Source organism: Pantherophis guttatus, chromosome 1, assembly GCF_059756535.1.
Source record: "Pantherophis guttatus breed Tessera chromosome 1, ASM5975653v1, whole genome shotgun sequence".
Taxonomy (NCBI): Eukaryota; Metazoa; Chordata; class Lepidosauria; order Squamata; family Colubridae; genus Pantherophis; species Pantherophis guttatus.
The window spans coordinates 109,544,989-109,561,783 of NC_142063.1; the positions used below are offsets into that span (position 1 = coordinate 109,544,989).

The window sequence follows — 16,795 nt, forward strand, 5'->3', positions numbered from 1 at the left end:
AGTTCTAATTATCCTCTGAAGTCTGTGTCTTTCTTGTTGGGTTGCAGAACCAAACCAGACAGTTATAGAGGTGCAGATGACAGACTCAATAATTCCTCTGTAGAACTGTATCAGCAGCTCCTTGGACAGTTTGAGCTTTCTGAGTTGAGTTGAGTTGAGTTGAGCTTTCTGAAGTCAGAGATGGAATTCTCTGCACAATTTATTTGTGAAGGGGCTACTCTTTTTAAGTGCTGAAGCAGTATTTAACATTTCCACCCAATAACCCATTTTTCAAAAGTTGCAGTTTTCCAAAAAAGATGAACACTGTATCTGTCACAACATAGAATATCAGAGTTCAATAAAATGCTGTGTATTTGCAGAAAGGCTGCACACACATTCATACACAAAAGTGCTTTGGGGATCTGTTTTACAGGAAAGTTTTCAATAAGGTCTCAGATGATAGCCATACATTCTTACAAAAAATATGTGGTGCCAATTGAAAAGGCGACAGAATCTGGAACAGAACCTAACATTAAATAGTTTTAAGATAAGTTAGCTTTCATCAAAACTAAAATGTGAGAACGATTTGTTGAACAGAACAAGTTTAATGGGATATTTCTGGTTAAATGCATTTGACACTTGGATCCTAATTCATATCCTACAAAAACATTCATTTCCTCAGCACAGTGTGAAGTGAAATTTGGAAAATAACTTTGGAGAATAATTTTATTCTCCCTTGGAGAATAAGCTGGCTGTAAGCAAATAAATTTGTCTTCTTTCTGCCTCATTTATACAAATAGGTATCTTATTTTTATAACAGTAAATTTTCATGTTTGTGACATCCAAATTCCATTACAAGGAAGCTTTTTACTACTGAAATCTGAAATAAAGCCAACGTAACGGTAACTGAATACAGCTATATAGAATCCCAAAATAAAAGCTTAAAAACAATTGCAGATATTAACTTATATTATTTTAATTTTCAAATATTCCATAAAAGATTAAATACATTTGGTTTAATCTAATCTTACAGAAAAAATGCTGTTTACAGGTCCATGCAGTGCATAAAATTCATTTCTACTGATTGAAAACAAAGCCTTAGAACATGATTATCAGTATAAAATTGACAGACAAGAAAGAAAGGCTTCAGTTTAGCTAGGCTGATTGCAGTAGTCAATGTTTTTTGGCAGGCTGGCAACCATCCATCATCTCCAGAGGTTCAGAATTCAAGTTTACATTTTGGTGAGATTTGTTTTTCCAAACTCAGGTGTTTTTCCAATTTGTGAAATGATTGAAGCCAGACTTCTTATAAAGCAAACGAGAAGTCAGTAGGTATTCTCCTGTTTCCTAAATGTGGAGTGTCAGTTTCTTTTGATGAATTAACCAGGCATAAATAACAAGAGGCCACTGTAGCCTATTCCTGGATTCTGTATTTAGACAAGTGTTTATTGTAGAAACATATTCTCCATACTTTCCATGAGTTCAAGCCATAGATTCTTTCTTTGGGCAGATGTCTAGTACACATCAATAACAATTCCGTATGGTTGGATATGGGAACAAGAAGGTTCATCATTTGCAGGCTACACTCATCTAAATGAAATTTCTTTCTGAAGAGTCTAGGTGGATTCTTCCTCTCTTTTTTTCCAACTATAGTTTTTCTGCCCAATCTTTTGCCTGCTGTGTTGCTGGTCCACCTAGCAGCTCTATGCACAGATCAGGTACCATGAAATACTATGTGTACTCACCCCGTATTGGTTCCATCTGTCATTGAACGAGGAGGTAGTACAGGTAGATCACAATTGAGCCCAGAATTTATGTTACTAAGTGAGAAATTTGTAAAATGAGTTTTGCCCCATTTTACGACCTTTCTTGCCACATTTAAGTGAATCATGGCAGTTGTTAAATTAGCAACATGGTTGTTAAGTGAATCTGGCTTCCCCATTGACTATGCTTGTCAGAAGACGGCAAAATATGATCACATGACCCCAGGGCACTGAAACGTCATAAATATCAACCCGTTGTCAAGCATCTGAATATAAATCACATGACCATGGGAAATGCTGCACATGTCATAAGTGTGAAAAATGGTCATAAGTCACTTTTTTCAGTGCCGTTGTAACTTTGAACCATCACTAAATGAACTGTTGTAAATCGTGGACTCCCTATATTACAAGTCAAAACATAGTATTCAAGTTTTGGTAGTGCAAGGGACAAGGAAAATTAAATGCTAAAATACTTAGCTGTTAAAGTAAACCCATTAGGCCATGTTTACTGTTCACACATAGTATTTATTATGAGACATATCATGACAGCTTTAGCATCAATTTGAGATTATTATGACAAATCCCATTCCTATTTGGGCAAAGGTAGCAAGTGAGTCATAACCTGACAAACAGCTTGTCACTGACACTTGCTATTATATCACCAAAACTTATTACTGGGGCTGCCATGCTGTTTGGGGGCCATCTTGGTTGCTTCTCTTCTAGAAACATAGGACCAGTTTATCCTTGAAACAAAAAGAGTAAATAAAAGCAGGAAAGTAATGTCTGTAGTATTCTGGATTTCAACTTTGGCTGTGTCAGTCTCTGGTATCTTCATTATGTGGACCCTGAGAGCACAGAATTAAAATTTGAGTCCAGAAGGCGGCAGCAGATGATACCAACATCTGAAAGCTACCCACTGTAGAATGTGAATGAATAAGAAAAGTACAGAACTCTATAAAAATATTCAAGTAGATGGTATTAGATTGCCCTCCAATGGTGTATTTAAACATTGCAGTCAAATGCTTGGAAATACAATATTTTAATAATATATTTTATTTTGAACAAAAACAAGAATATTATAAAATCTCTCCACTGGTGTGCTTCAGTAGCAGATCAGACACGATTTTGAAGCAATCCTTCTGCCAACAAGTGAATATTTTAATAAGATTCCTCCTCCCCCTCATAGTAGTCACCAGATGTCCAGAATCAATCAATATGTAGGTCACCTATTTTTCCCTTTTGGAATCTGGCTCACTCCACTGCACCCCTGGATAAATAAAACCAGGATGGAATAGTGACTTTGCAGACATAGTGTGAAAAGATAAATTACTAAATAATTTTGACATTACTTTGGTAAATTTTAATGCCAGTCAGAAATGACTACAAATAATATGGAGATTCATTTTGAATCACCCAAACCAGAAAAGACCTTAACATGTGTACATTCAAACAGAATATTTATTATGTCAAGACAGATAATATGACACTTCAATTAACCCTGTCTTGTTTATTCAGAAACCTATTCTAAGATTTTCATTATTTGCACTTATATTATTACTTTGTTAACGGGTTTCAAAATATTGGGATGGCCTTTGTAATGAATTAGAACGAGTGTGTATTTATTTGTACCATTGGAGTCTGCTTCTCTGTGAGTAGATTCTTAATACCTTTTCACCAACTTCCATGTGCGCGTTTATAGTTTAATGGACTTTTTAGATCTGATACATCTGGAAAGAAGCGATGGAGAAAGAAATACAATATAAAATTAAGTGTTGTTACAAGAATATTAATGCTGAATATAGTTTAGACTTCTGTGGAACTGTCTCTTCCACCAAGCACTGGGTTTTTGGTTGTGTGGATGTTTGGTCTGGTGCCTGGGGAGGGGACCTTTGCTTTTAACTATGTGTTATGGATGTAGTGAGCTGCCTAGAGTCATTTGATATGAGATAGGCAATCATTTAAATCCCATAAATAAATAAAAAACTAAATTACTGGAGTTACAGTAATGGGAAGCATGACACGGGAAGCTTGATAGAATGAAGTGAAAGAAGCTAAAGATGAGAAAAAATGCACAAAGGAGAATGATTACTGCTGAAAATAAGGATCAGGGATATAATGTGTATATAGAAAAAAAGATAATTGCAAGGAAATCGTCAAGGGATGACTGAGGTTAAGAGGCCAAAAAGAAATGCTATGAAGAGTGATTCTGATGGAAATAAAAATTGTTTGGAAGTAGATGAAAAGTGCTAAATAAGAAACCTCCAGGAAAGTAAATTTAAAAGCAATTTAAAGTGTGCCTATTGAAAGAATTGTACTATTACGTATTTAAAATGTAGAAAGATTCAATGTAAAAAAACTGTAAGAGGTAAGTTTGTTAAGTGTGTCCCTTGGCAAAAAGAGACAATTAGTAAACTTTGGAGGTGCAACATGATTGTATGAGAAATAGAGACTGGACACAACAGTTTTGTACTTCAGCAAGTAAGTGTGGGGAAAAGTTTATTATACACTTTGTTGATTTACAAAAAAATGTGTCATAAACTGACGAACAGGCTTGAATTTTCAAATATTTTGTAATAATATGAAGATGGATTGCTGATTACATTAAGAGCAGAATAGGATGGATGTAAAGCATGTGTGAGAATAAATGGAGTATGTAGCATTTAGCAGAGAATAAGGCATGAGGTGTCTTTATAAGCTTAACCCTTTTTAATGAGAAAATGTATAAGGAATGCTTAAGGTGATAAGTGTATTGGTTGGTGACATGATGTAGGTTACTTTTGTACATAGATTATGCCATAAAGGTAAAGGTAAAGGTTCCCCCATACATGCGTGCTAGCGTTTTCCAGTTCTAGGGGGAGCTGCTCATCTCTGTTTCTAAGCTGAAGAGCCAATGCTGTCCAAAGAAGTCTCCATGATCATGTGGCTAGCATGACTCAACGCCGAAGGCGCATGGAGTGCTGTTACCTTCCCACCAAAGTGGTCCCTATTTTTCTACTTGCATTTTTTACATGGTTTCGAACTGCTAAATTGGCAGAAGCTGGGACAAGTAACAAGAGCTCACCCCTTTAGGCGGTGCTAGGGATTCAAACTGCTGAACTGCCAACCTTCTGATCGACAAGCTCAGCATCTTAGTCACTGTGCCACCACGTTGCTTAGATTATGCCATATTATTGGCTAAATATCTGAAGGATTTGCAGGTGAACGTTGAACAAATTCGGCAGTTGGGTGGATGCCACAGGTATGCAGATGCTGTGTTTGGGAGTGGGGAGGGAATTCAGGAACAACTTGTGACCTCCTGCCTGCTTCCCAATTGCCTTTGCGGAAAGCAGGCAGGGAAGGTTGCAAATGATGATTACATGGCCACAAGACACTGCAAGTCCAAACTGTGAACTTGTTGAAAGCAATTATTGTAAAGCATCTGAATCAGTGGTGGATTGTCCCTGGTTCGGACCAGTTCACAAGAACCAGTAGTAAAACCGGCGGGAGGCTCCGCCCCCCCCCCGATGTCATCATCGGCAATCTGCACATGTGCAGAAGCTTCGAAGTTGCGAACCAGTAGTAAAGGTAAACAGAACCCACCCCTGATCTGAATGTCAATAACATGACCACAGGGATGCTACAGCAGTCATAAATGCGAGGATCAGTCATCAAGTTACTATTTCAGCTCCACTGAAACTTTGAACCATTGCTAAACAATGTGGTCATTAAGAGAATAGAAAACTGGCATATAATATGCCCCAAACCTTGGAGACATTATAATTTTACATTGGAGCAAGCAGTTGTGGAGAAAATAGTGATAGCACTGAGCAACAAGAATGAAACGACTGCAGAAATAATCCAGAACAGATGACGGTATTATTTTACAGCAACAGTTCACACTGCTAGTGTCCTGACCACTGCATTTTGCACCAATTGTAATTACTGGGTTATGTTCAAAGGCACCTCTCCATTGCGTAGGCTACAGAAACCTGGTCTTGTAGTGAGAGGCTCAAGTGAGGGCTTTGGGGCCCAGTTTAGGATTGCAACTGGTGCATCAGCCTAAAGCTTCCATGAAGGCCACTTGGCCACCTGTTCCTACAGGAGCAACTGTCCTGGAGGAGTCTGTTGCATATTCCCCATGTCAGGGGGTGGGATACCGGTCATTTCCTTTCCTCTCCTTTTGTTCTGCTGCCACTGCTACTCCCCTCTCAGGCTTAGAATCTTTCAGTCTCTAAATAGACATTGTAGGAGAACAGCAGTCTGTTCTTTTCCAATCAGCAGATTTTATTAGAAGTCATGCCCATTCGTGAGCTTTTAATAAAATGTGTTAGTTGCTACCAGACTTCTGATTTTTCAGTCCCTAAGGTAGTGTACTGAAACTTTATGGGGAAGATATCGGGATAACCTAAGAAGAAACAGGTTTTTATGAAATAACTAAAACTTAGTTTTTCTAACAGGTTTAATTATGTCTACAAATAAACTTAGCTCAGCCATAAATCTATTCCTTTTTTAAAAAAAAATATCTTAAACATTTAAAAAAGAATATAAACATAAAGCATGATAAACATAAAAAGAATGAAAAATATGCAATTATAAAACACAGCAAATAAGTACAGAGTTTGTGCTATCAAGGGGATTCCAATTAGTCAACAAATTCTACTGCATATAAAATTCTACATCACTTTCTAAAAAAGAGTCTAAGCTTTAAACTAAGAAAAAAACCATGTGGTTAACACTACCAAGAATTATAAAGTATAACAAATGAGGTCAATGTGAGGAATCTCTGTAGGTAAATTGATTCATATGGATGCTCCCATGCACAGCCAAACCTCTCCCACCCAGAGGGGACTTTGATTGACATGCGTCAAAGCTCTGCTCACTGTCCAAATGGCAGATGTTTTTGTATCACTTTGTGCCCAGCAGTCCTGGTGGTGCCTATAAATTTCTCTCTTTCTCTCTTCTCTTTTTCTCTGGGTCATATAATATATGTGGCAACTTGAAAGCTTTGCAAGTTGACATTTAGGGCATCTCTCGGAAACTTCACAATATGTGGGTATATGCATAATTTTGTATTTATTTATTTATTTTGTTGCATTTGTGTAGTGTATATTGGAGATGGTGACCCTTTGAGAGCTGTATGCAACGAAATTTCATTTTAATATACATTCAAACTGACAATAGAGTTGTTCTAAGTTCTAAGTTTCCCCTCCCAAACCCTCATTCAATCCAAGGGCTGTGCTGTGCCATTTGTATTTTTATTTGTTGAGTTGGTTCTTTTAAGTTTAACAATGAGGAGAAAGAAAGAAATAGCCAGCTCCATAGATTCTCTTCCAGTGCTGGTGGAAGAAATCTCTCTCTCTCTCTCTTTTCCTTTCTTTCTTCCTTTTTTTTTTTTTTTTTTTTTTTGCCCACTGCTAATGCTAAAAATCTCACATCTGGAAATGTCTCTGGAGATTCTCAGTCATCCAGGGTGTCCCAAAGGTGCTTTTTCAAGAGGCAACTGGACTTTCTTTGTTTTTCTTTGTTTTTCTTTGAAGACGTTTCACTTCTCATCCAAGAAGCTTCTTCAGCTGACTGGATGGTGGGGGAATATCAGAGCTGAAGAAGTTTCTTGGATGAGAAGTGAAACGTCTTCAAAGAAAAACAAAGAAAGTCCAGTTGCCTCTTGAAAAAGCACCTTTGGGTCAGTCTGGAAAGCTTTGGCCCCGCCCTGGATATCATGGATTAGGACCAGTTCCTTATTATAATTATCATAACAGGTAAATTTGCAAGAGTTCCTGTCAACCAACCTTAACATAAACCCAGTTAATGGTGGGGGAGGGGGGAGAGATTGCGGAATAGCGGAGATAAGAGGATTTAAACGTTGGTGTGTGCAACTCTGTGGTGGGGGAAAATATAATTACAGCCGGTGTTTGAGAAAAATGCTGTCATTATCACAACAAACTTGTGAAGACCTTATTTTTCACAAGGTTATATATGACCAATAAAACTGGAGAATGCGGGCATCGATCCCGCTACCTCTCGCATGCTAAGCGAGCGCTCTACCATTTGAGCTAATTCCCCCTCGGAGTGGAAGGGTTGAACTTGCTTAGAAATGCCATTTTAACTGACCGACAGATTTCTAACTCCTCCCCCATCTGTGAAAGAAGTCGTTGTTGTCAGGCAGTTCTTGTCCTTTAATTTTATGACGTTAATTTGGACTCCTATGTTGTCCAATAGGACAGCACGTTCGTTAGTAAACAGCGCCGTGGGAGGAAGTACTTCAGCTCTGCCCCCGTGACTTGCAATTGGACTGAGCCCTAAAACGATTGGCTCCCATTGGTTTATTTTTAAACGGAATGGGACTTAGTAGTTGGGCCATCTGAAAGTCTTTCAAAATGACGTACAGTTGTTGCTAAGGCGTGACGGTGGGAAGCCGGAGTCACCCATCCGAATACGCTGATTGGTTAAATGAAGCCGTGACCCCGGCCTTTATCCCTTTGTTACCCAATAGCGAATCGGTTTCCTTATGATCGACTACGCTCTGGAACCAATAGAAAACAGAAAGTTTAGCCACCGTCCAATAGAAAAAAATCCTGCTGGGCGAAGGCGTGACCTGTGGAAGGTTGATTGGCAGGAATGGGGGGACGGAGACAGGAGAGTTCGAAGAAGCCGATATGACCGCCATCTTGAAGAGTCGATGATGGTAGGGAGCCGCAGTTTTCCCGCCTGAGTGCGGCAAGGGGTTGGCTTGCCCGAGCGGGAGACCTCTTCGTTGAAAGGAGTTCATCTGCCTTCGGGTAGGAGCTTGCGGCCTCCCTTTCTTCCAGGGCAGGGGAGAGCGGAGCGGGGCGGGGGTGGCGGCGACGGTGGCTTGCTTCGTTGAAGAAACGCGTCGGCCGCAGGAAGCAGCAGGAAGGCGGTCCTGAAGGAACCGGAGCTGGGAGGCCGGCTTAGCCTTTCCGTCGCCACGACCAGCCCTTCGGCGTCTTAGAAGCGCGGGGGGTGGGGGTGGGGGGGTGGAATGCTGCCCTCTGGCTCGTAACTTGGAGCGGCAGCGGCCTAGTTGTCCGGTTTGTTTTGCTTCCTGAGTGCACTCGCCCCCCTCCCCCCTCCCCCCTCCCCGGCCTTCGATTCTGTGTCGCAGCGGGCCTGCGTCCTTTCTCCCTTTACTGTCGGTGGGGGCGAGGAGGGGGGGGGGAGAGCAGAGAACTCCACTCGCCCCTGCCTTGTGGGTCGAGTAGGATTTCCATAAAGGGCCCCTTCCCCGACAGAATGAGGGGAAGAACCTCCAACACGCGTTCGTGCATTCCCACGTATTCTTGTTTTCTTGCCACCCGCAGGCTTCCCCCGGCAGTCCTTTGGTTTCCTTTCCCTGGGAACGTAAGGGACGCCATTCATGTCCTTTTCTGTTGTTAGATGAATGGAAATTAAAGCGATCGTTTGAAACATAATTTCTTTTTCTCCTTAATTGATACGTAAACGTGTCTGGGTAACTTCTGGACTCGAGATTTGAGGTCAACTGCTTGTAAAAGTAGAGAGCTAGGCTGGTTTTTAGAGAGTGGTTGCCTGAAGCCAGGATTTTGATTTGTGGTCAGAATAGCTTCAAATTCATTTCTGTTAACAAATAATACGTTCATTCTACATTAGTGAAGAAGGATCGAAAATGTATTATCCTGTGTGAATAAGTTAGTCTAATTTTTCCCCATTGCCTTTAAAACATTCCCCGGGCATAAGGGAAAATATTAACTTCAGCTGGTTGTTTTTAAATGATAGTGCTCTAAAATCTTTTGAAGTAATCAGTAATTATTTTCAAAGTAGAGGTGTGGGTCTCTTGCTGCAAAATTGAATCTTAATAGCCAGGGATCTTAATAAAATGCTGCACAGCGTTTATGTTAGTGCTGTTTCAGTTCAACAGTGCTAATATCTAAACAGCATAATCATTTTTAGAGGTGTCTGTGAGTTACTGACATTGTTCTATACAACTTTATTTAGTTTCCACCAAGTCAGACAATGTTGGCATTCTTTGGGGCCTTTCCATCAAGCAATGTATCTAATGGGATTATGGGACCCAAGAAGTGTGACTTCTCTAATCATGGAGTCTGTTCTGCTTAAAAGCTCCTCTCCCTTTCCTGTCCACCAGATTAGGATGGCCCCAATCATATTGACCTTTTGTAAGGCTCTTAAAGTCTTGCTGTTCCTACTGGCGTAGGGCCTGAGTGCTGAATGAATCCATCTCTAGGAAGTGGGATGTTATTTTGGTTAGTGTCTTTGATCACCAATTTATTTGGTGGTTTTGATATGTATTGTTTTATATATTTTTTTATTTATATCCCTCCTAGAGTCACTGGGAGTTGGGTAGCCATAAATCTGAATAAATAAATGTAGCAGGGTAAATATAAATTAAATATTTAATAGTTGTAGCTTTAAAGTTGCATTGAGCCTTGGTGGCGCAGCAGACTAAAGCACTGTTAAGTAACACCAGCTGCCTGCAATTACTGCAAGTTCAAATCTCACCAGGCTCAAGGCTGACTCAGCCTTCCATCCTTTCGAGGTAGGTAAAATGACCCGTTTGTGGGGGCAATAAGCTGACTTTCTATAAAAAAGAACACCGTTTGGGGCCCCCGAAAGCAGTACTAAGCAGGTATATACAAAAATATGAAGGCTATTGCTTAACGCATTGTAAGCCGCCCTGAGTCTCCGGAGAAGGGCGGCATATAAATCGAACTAATAAATAAATAAAATATGTCTGCCAGGTATTTTGGATAGTTACTATCAAATTTGATTGACCATGCTGTAATAAATAATACTGTAGGAGTTTTCAAACTAGAGGACAGGAACAGAGTGGGCCATAGTTGTTTCATATGTCTGGAAGTTAGTGATCTCCAAGATGCTAGTGCTAGACACAACCATATATAATATCCAGATGTGACTGACTTCAACAACTTTTGTAGTTTCAGCACTGATTCCTGCCTAATTTTATCTTTTTCCCTCTTCAAAGATGTCTTTCCCTAGTATGTTTGTCATGTTATATCTTGATACTCAACCCACTGCAAACCTTGTGTTGATATCTTATAACAGGAGGCCAGCATGCTCTACTGCATATCTTTCTGGAGTGTATTCGTTGTGTGCTGGACTCCCTACTTAGACTTTCTCAGGGTGTGAAGGTAGTTTTCTATGTTGTGGATGTTATTTGCTTCTCAACTGAGGGATACATCCCCTCCTTCAGGTACCTGTCAAATGGCATGCTTATTTCATTATTTATGCATCTGTTACTGGTGAGGTTATCACATAAATTCATTTTTTCATGAGGCACTCATATATATTTTTTTAGTTTAGGGCATCATTGCACCACAAAGTTTGAGAATGTCAATTTTCTAAATAATATGAGTTGTAACTAAGAAGTATAAACAACTCTAGATATGTGGTAAATTTTAGACTGGATTATTTCCATTCCCAGACTTTAATGTAATTTTGTATATGCATCCAGCAATATTAGGGTCAGGAAGGATTTGTTTAATTGTTTTTTTTTACTTTTTTAATACCATGTGATCTGCTTTGTTAGTATGAACAATCAATATTTTAAAACCATTGATCCTTTCCTCCTGGCATCTCAAGTTTGATTTGTGAAAGTACTAGTCTTCTAGGTTTGAATTCTTAAGTTCTGTTTTCATACATGTGCTATCTGTGATTCTTGCACCTCTCAATTCTGTAAGTAGTATTAAAAAAGTTATATTGGCTAGAGAGTGTGGTGTAATTTTCACATTCTTTACTATTCTCTGTACTTCCACATTGAAAAGATAACATTGCTTTCAAGTCAAGCTCAAGTCCTGTTGTTTTACAGACTTGACCCTGGAAGTTTTATGGCAACAATACATAAGTAATTTACCATTGCCTTGTGCATGACCTTCCTGCAAACAGGTTAGATCCTGCTTGTTTTTTGAGACTAATTGCAATTTGGAGATCTATATTGGCATCCATCTTAATTAACTATAAAATTATTTTGGCAGTGTGGCTTTTTTCAGTTGCTTTGAGAATTCATTTGATTTATCTTTTTTCTTTTTTTAAAAAAGTCAAAGCTATTTTTACTGACCTATATATTGGAAATGGAATATTTTTATTACTGAGATCTACTGTATGTAGGATGCAAAACATCCAGTAATGAAATTCAGTTCTGTGAATCATACAAGATAGGGATTGAGATTGTGATTTTTAAAAAAATTACAGCTAAAGTTATAATCCCAAAGAATTTTAAATCGCTTCCATATTGCAGATTTAAAAACAATGTATCCATGGATTTAAAAACAATGTGTCCATGGATCACCAGCTCAAGTGGAAGGAATTCTACCTTACGGCTGTAATCATATATACTTGATTGCCTGAAAAAAAGGGCCACTGGATTCAAAGCACTTTTGATTAAAAATGCAGAGGGATGCAGAAATTTGTCTGGTCTTCTATTTTTCTGAAAGTTACTTGAAATAAAAGGCAGAAGTATTCTTAAATTCAATGCACATTCTAGCAGGTTATGCTGTTTCTCTAATTGCACAAGTGTGAAAAAAAGATAATAGATAATGCTAAAACCATTCTTAAGTAGAATTCAGATGAGTTTTTATTTGCTGAAATTAACTGGGCAATAAACTAGTCCTAGTCAGTGTGGTAATGTCTCTAAAACAAATAGTAAATTAGTGATACTAGGGTTTTCTGCTAAATGAAACACGACACTAGAAATTCATGATCAAAATGTTTTTTATGCAATATTTTTTCTGAGAAAATATTCTTAATTTAGAATCATCTTTGACAGAAGACGTTGAATTAAATGAGGCTGCAGTGTTTGAGATAATACTTTTTTGTTTACAAAGATAACTCCCCCCTCCCCCCCCCCAAAGTTACTGATCATGCTGCTGGTGAAAGTGTAGAGGTGAACAAATGTTTTTTCGTGATAGGACACACTGTAGCATTTGCAATTTGATAACGAATACATGGGGGAAATGTTCACTTCTTTATGCCGTTTTTGATATAATTCTAGCATCACTGTAACTTCTTTTTAAAATGTTGACAAGAAAGATAGCCGGATAAGATCTAAAATGCATAATTTAGCTTCACTCTTTATTTTTTATAAAATAATACTATGATTTTTTAAGTTCAAAATAGGGTATGAGATAAATAATAGTTTTAGTGGTCATTTAGTATCTAATAGCATCTGGATTTTAGGTGAAAAAGTTGATATAAAATAATTCAGCTTTAGTCAGGTGAATTATTTTCAGTTTAGATGGAAAATGTCAGCTCTAGGACAAACATAATTAGTAGACATGCAATAATGTAATATATAGATAAAACTTAAATATTTTTAGAAATTGTTTAGGTTAAAAAATGCAGGAGGGACTATATTCATTTTTTTGTTCTTCCTCTTTAGCAGAATGCTGCCCAAAATACATAAATGGGAATACATGAAATAAAATTATTTCTAAAAAATGTTCCATCTTTCGTATCTAGTGCTATCTTTTATGGTTATGAAGTAGATTTTGGCAGAATATGATAGGATGTGCTGGATGATGAGGAAAAAATCTGGAAGTTTTTCATAAATTCAGGTTACTGATCTAATTTATATATGATACTAAACTATTATGGATAAAATGTGCTCATTGTGGTGAGTTTAGAGGACACAAACTATAGTTTATGTGTGAATGCAGCCATTACGAAAAAGAAATAATGACGTGTGAGAGAAAAGCAGGTTGCTTTTGATTATTCCTCCTTAAATACCTGAGTTTCCCCAAAAATAAAACCCCGTCTTATATTTTTTTGCCACCAAAAAAGGCACCAGGTTTAATTTTCTGGGTGTGTGTGTGTATGTGTGTTATCCACTGACTCACCTCACTTGCGTGCGTCACCCCGGCCTCTTTTTCATTATCAGAGGCCTTCAGGAACTTCTTTGTCCAGCAAGGCTTTCCTGAAGGCCTCTGCAGTCGATAACAGAACTCTGGATCAATCCGGAGGTCTGTTATCGGCTAGAGAAGCCTTCAGGAAAGCCGGCTGCAGCAGAAAAAATGGGCCGAGATGTGCAAGGCCTGGCTGCAACTATCCAGAGGTAAGTAGTAGGGCAGCTCCACACACCCCATCCCCACCCTAGCTTAATTTTTACCTTTGCACCCTGAAGTGGGTGGGGTTTTAGTTTGGGGGTAGGGCTTATATTGGGCACATGTGTAAAAATCAAGTTAGGATTTACTTTCTGAGTAGGTCGTATTTTGGGGGAAACACAGTACAAAATTTCTTTCTGTATACCTGTAATATGTTTGCATTTTTAAATTTTTTGTTGCAGGGTAGAATATTGTATTTTACCCTAATTTCCAGCAGTATTACTTAAACAAATATAGAAGTTTGTTCTTGAGTTTAATGAGTTCTATATACATATAGTTCTCAGGATACAACCATTGTTTAGTGACTGTTCAAAGTTACCAGTGTACTGAATGAATGGTACTTAGCCATTGCAGGGTTTCCACAGTCATGTGATCATGATTTCCAACATTCCCTGCCACAAACATAGTCAATGGGAAAGCTGGCAGCAAATCAGACAGCACAGTCACATGAGATCCTTGCTTAATGACTCATGCTGGAATTGCCATTGCTAAGCGATATGATCATATGACTTTATGCTTAGCAACGGAAATTCCAGCCCCAGTTGCCATTGTAACTTGAGGACTATCTGTAAATATATTGATGCACTTGTTCAGTTTGTTTTTGTTAATATATACTAACAGTGTAAACTGAGAAATGCAATTAGTAATATATTAATGCAGAGTGTAGAATGTTTAAAAAATAGAATCTCTTCTCAAAATGTATGTGAAGGTCATTTGAAATAAAATAATCAAAATTAAAAATTGGGCAGCATGGGCCTAAAAGGCAGGGTCTGATAATTTTAGAAACTTCAGTGCCTTAATGCATTTAATTACAAACCAGTCTGTTTTAAATACTAGTTCATTTAAAGGAGAACATGAATAAGTATTATGTAATTTCAAAGTCTATGCAGCAAATGCTGTAAGTATTTAAGAACTTTTTTTGGATTGGTTGCAAAATGTAAAATTATATCAGATGCTTAATCACTAATAATCTATTTAAGATTGATACAAGTTTAGTCCAAAGTACATAATAAAACATTTGCTGAGAAAAGACTACATGGGATGACCTATGTATATTTATTGAGTTCCACAGAAAAATATATATGAAAAAGAAAGCAAATTATTAAAAAGAGCTTATTAACTATAGTGAATGGATTCATATCAAATAAGCCAAAACTAAATGAATCACGTTATGATATAGTATGTTGTATAAGCCTAATCTAAAAATCATTTTTCTTCTTTTTAAAGGTGTTAAGCTTCACAGTCTCCAGTCTGTAGGCATGTGTTTATTCTCTTTAGTATTTCTGAGCAGTTTCACAAAAGGAGGAGAGAGTGCTAATTATCTTATTCAGTAACTTTTTTGGTTAAATTGTCTTGATGTCCTATGCCGTAGTTTAATAGAGGAGACAGAAGTTAACCTTGTTGAATTTGCTTTGGTTTTCAAGAAACTTAAGAGCTATCTCAGAGGTAGAAGCAAATGTACAAAGAACAGGGAATGTTCTGAGCAGTTGATCTTGTTTCTAGTTTAGAACAGTGTTGAGTTCATCTTTATAAATATTTATTTTACCATAGGATACTTCTAGGGTTCTTGGTTTTAGCAACCTACTGTATTTTTCGGAGTATAAGATGCACCGGAGTATAAGACGCACCTACCTTTTTTGGTGAGGAAAAGAAGAAAAATAAATCTGCCTCTGCCTCTGCCCAATTTTGCCTCGTTACAGCAAACAGCCTGCTTTACTTTCATTTTCGTTTTCAGCATAGCTTGATTAGCATAAGGGAAAAAAAATCTGCTCCAGCAATTTACCGCTTTGCAGCAAGCAGCAGAGCCCTGGGCAAAACATCCGAGAGCAAATCAACTGAGAGTCCGGAGGCCAATCCAATCAACTTGTGCTAATTAGCCTGTGCTGAAGCTGAAAGCTGTTTTTCCTTGCTGTTTGCTTGCAAGGAGGTAACTGCTGCGAGGCAGAGGCCAAAGGGTGGGGGCCAATGGGTGGGCGGGGCTACATTCGGTGTATAAGATGCACCTCAATTTTCACCGCCTTTTAGGGGGGGAAAAGGTGCATCTTATACTCTGAAAAATACGGTAATTAAATGGATAGTTATTTTCTTGTTAAAAAACTGGAAGCCAAAGAGCCATTGCCCCATTTCAGATCTGCTGCGCATGCGCATGAGCAGCTGATTGGCAGTTGGATAGGCATCCTGGAATACCGACAAATCAGCTGTTCCAGGCTGCGGAGATCATTGCCGCCTCCACGTGCCCCATTTTTGGCCTCCGCGCATCCTGTTTTTGGCCCATTTCAGGCGGTGGGGATCACCGCTGCCTATCCACCACCAAACAGCCGAAAATAGGGTGTGTGAAGGTGGTGATGGACAGTGGTGATCCCTGCAGCCTGGAACATCTGATCGTCTGTATTCCGGGAGGCTAATCCAACTGCCAATCAACTGCTCGTGCTAAATCAGGCTGTGCTAAAACTGACCAGGTTGTTTGCTGCAAGGAGGCAAATTGCTGGGAGGCAGATTTTTTTTTTCTTGTTTTCCTCCCCAAAAGCTAGGTGCGTCTTATAGTCCGGAGTGTCTTATAGTCCAAAAAATATGGTATATTGGTTATCCCCATTAATACTTCATGTCTGTAATGATGGAGCATATCTTGTGCCCTTCTCAAGCTGGGATGGAGCCTTTGAAGTTCAAGCTATGTTCCTTAAAAAAAGTGTCACAATCATCTTTGCCATATTTTTTGTGTATGTTGGCAACCACAAAATGTTTTGACAAAACTGAATCTTAGAGATAGCAGAATTAGGCTTTTGTTACACATTCTTCTTTGAGCCTTGGTAGTACAGGGGTTTAAGGCACCCTGTTATTAAGCTGGTTATTAAGACCAGCTGCCTGCAATTACTGCAGGGTTCGAATCTCGCCAAGGCTCAAGGTTGACTCAGCCTTCCATCCTTTCTAAGGTAGGTAAATTAAGGACCCAGTTGTGGGGGC

The 16,795-nt window shown here is 38.6% G+C and overlaps 1 protein-coding gene and 1 non-coding gene across 26 annotated transcripts in view; one reads left to right on the forward strand and one right to left on the reverse strand.

Annotated features, from left to right (window-relative positions):
- Positions 1–7,711: 7,711 nt before the first annotated feature.
- TRNAA-AGC (transfer RNA alanine (anticodon AGC)) lies at positions 7,712–7,784 on the reverse strand. Its single transcript has one exon. It is a non-coding gene; the product is annotated as a tRNA-Ala (tRNA).
- A 22-nt stretch (positions 7,785–7,806) lies between these two features.
- PPP6R3 (protein phosphatase 6 regulatory subunit 3) overlaps positions 7,807–16,795 on the forward strand; it is an 88,381-nt gene continuing 79,392 nt past the window's right edge. For 6 of the 25 annotated variants that reach the window (XM_034416754.3, XM_087881020.1, XM_087881051.1 and 3 more), the window contains exon 1: positions 7,947–8,500. The gene's annotated coding sequence lies outside the window, so the exon portion shown is untranslated. Of the gene's footprint in view, positions 8,501–16,795 lie in introns of all 25 variants that reach the window. The other 19 variants (XM_034416753.3, XM_034416755.3, XM_034416757.3 and 16 more) reach the window with 5 other exon arrangements.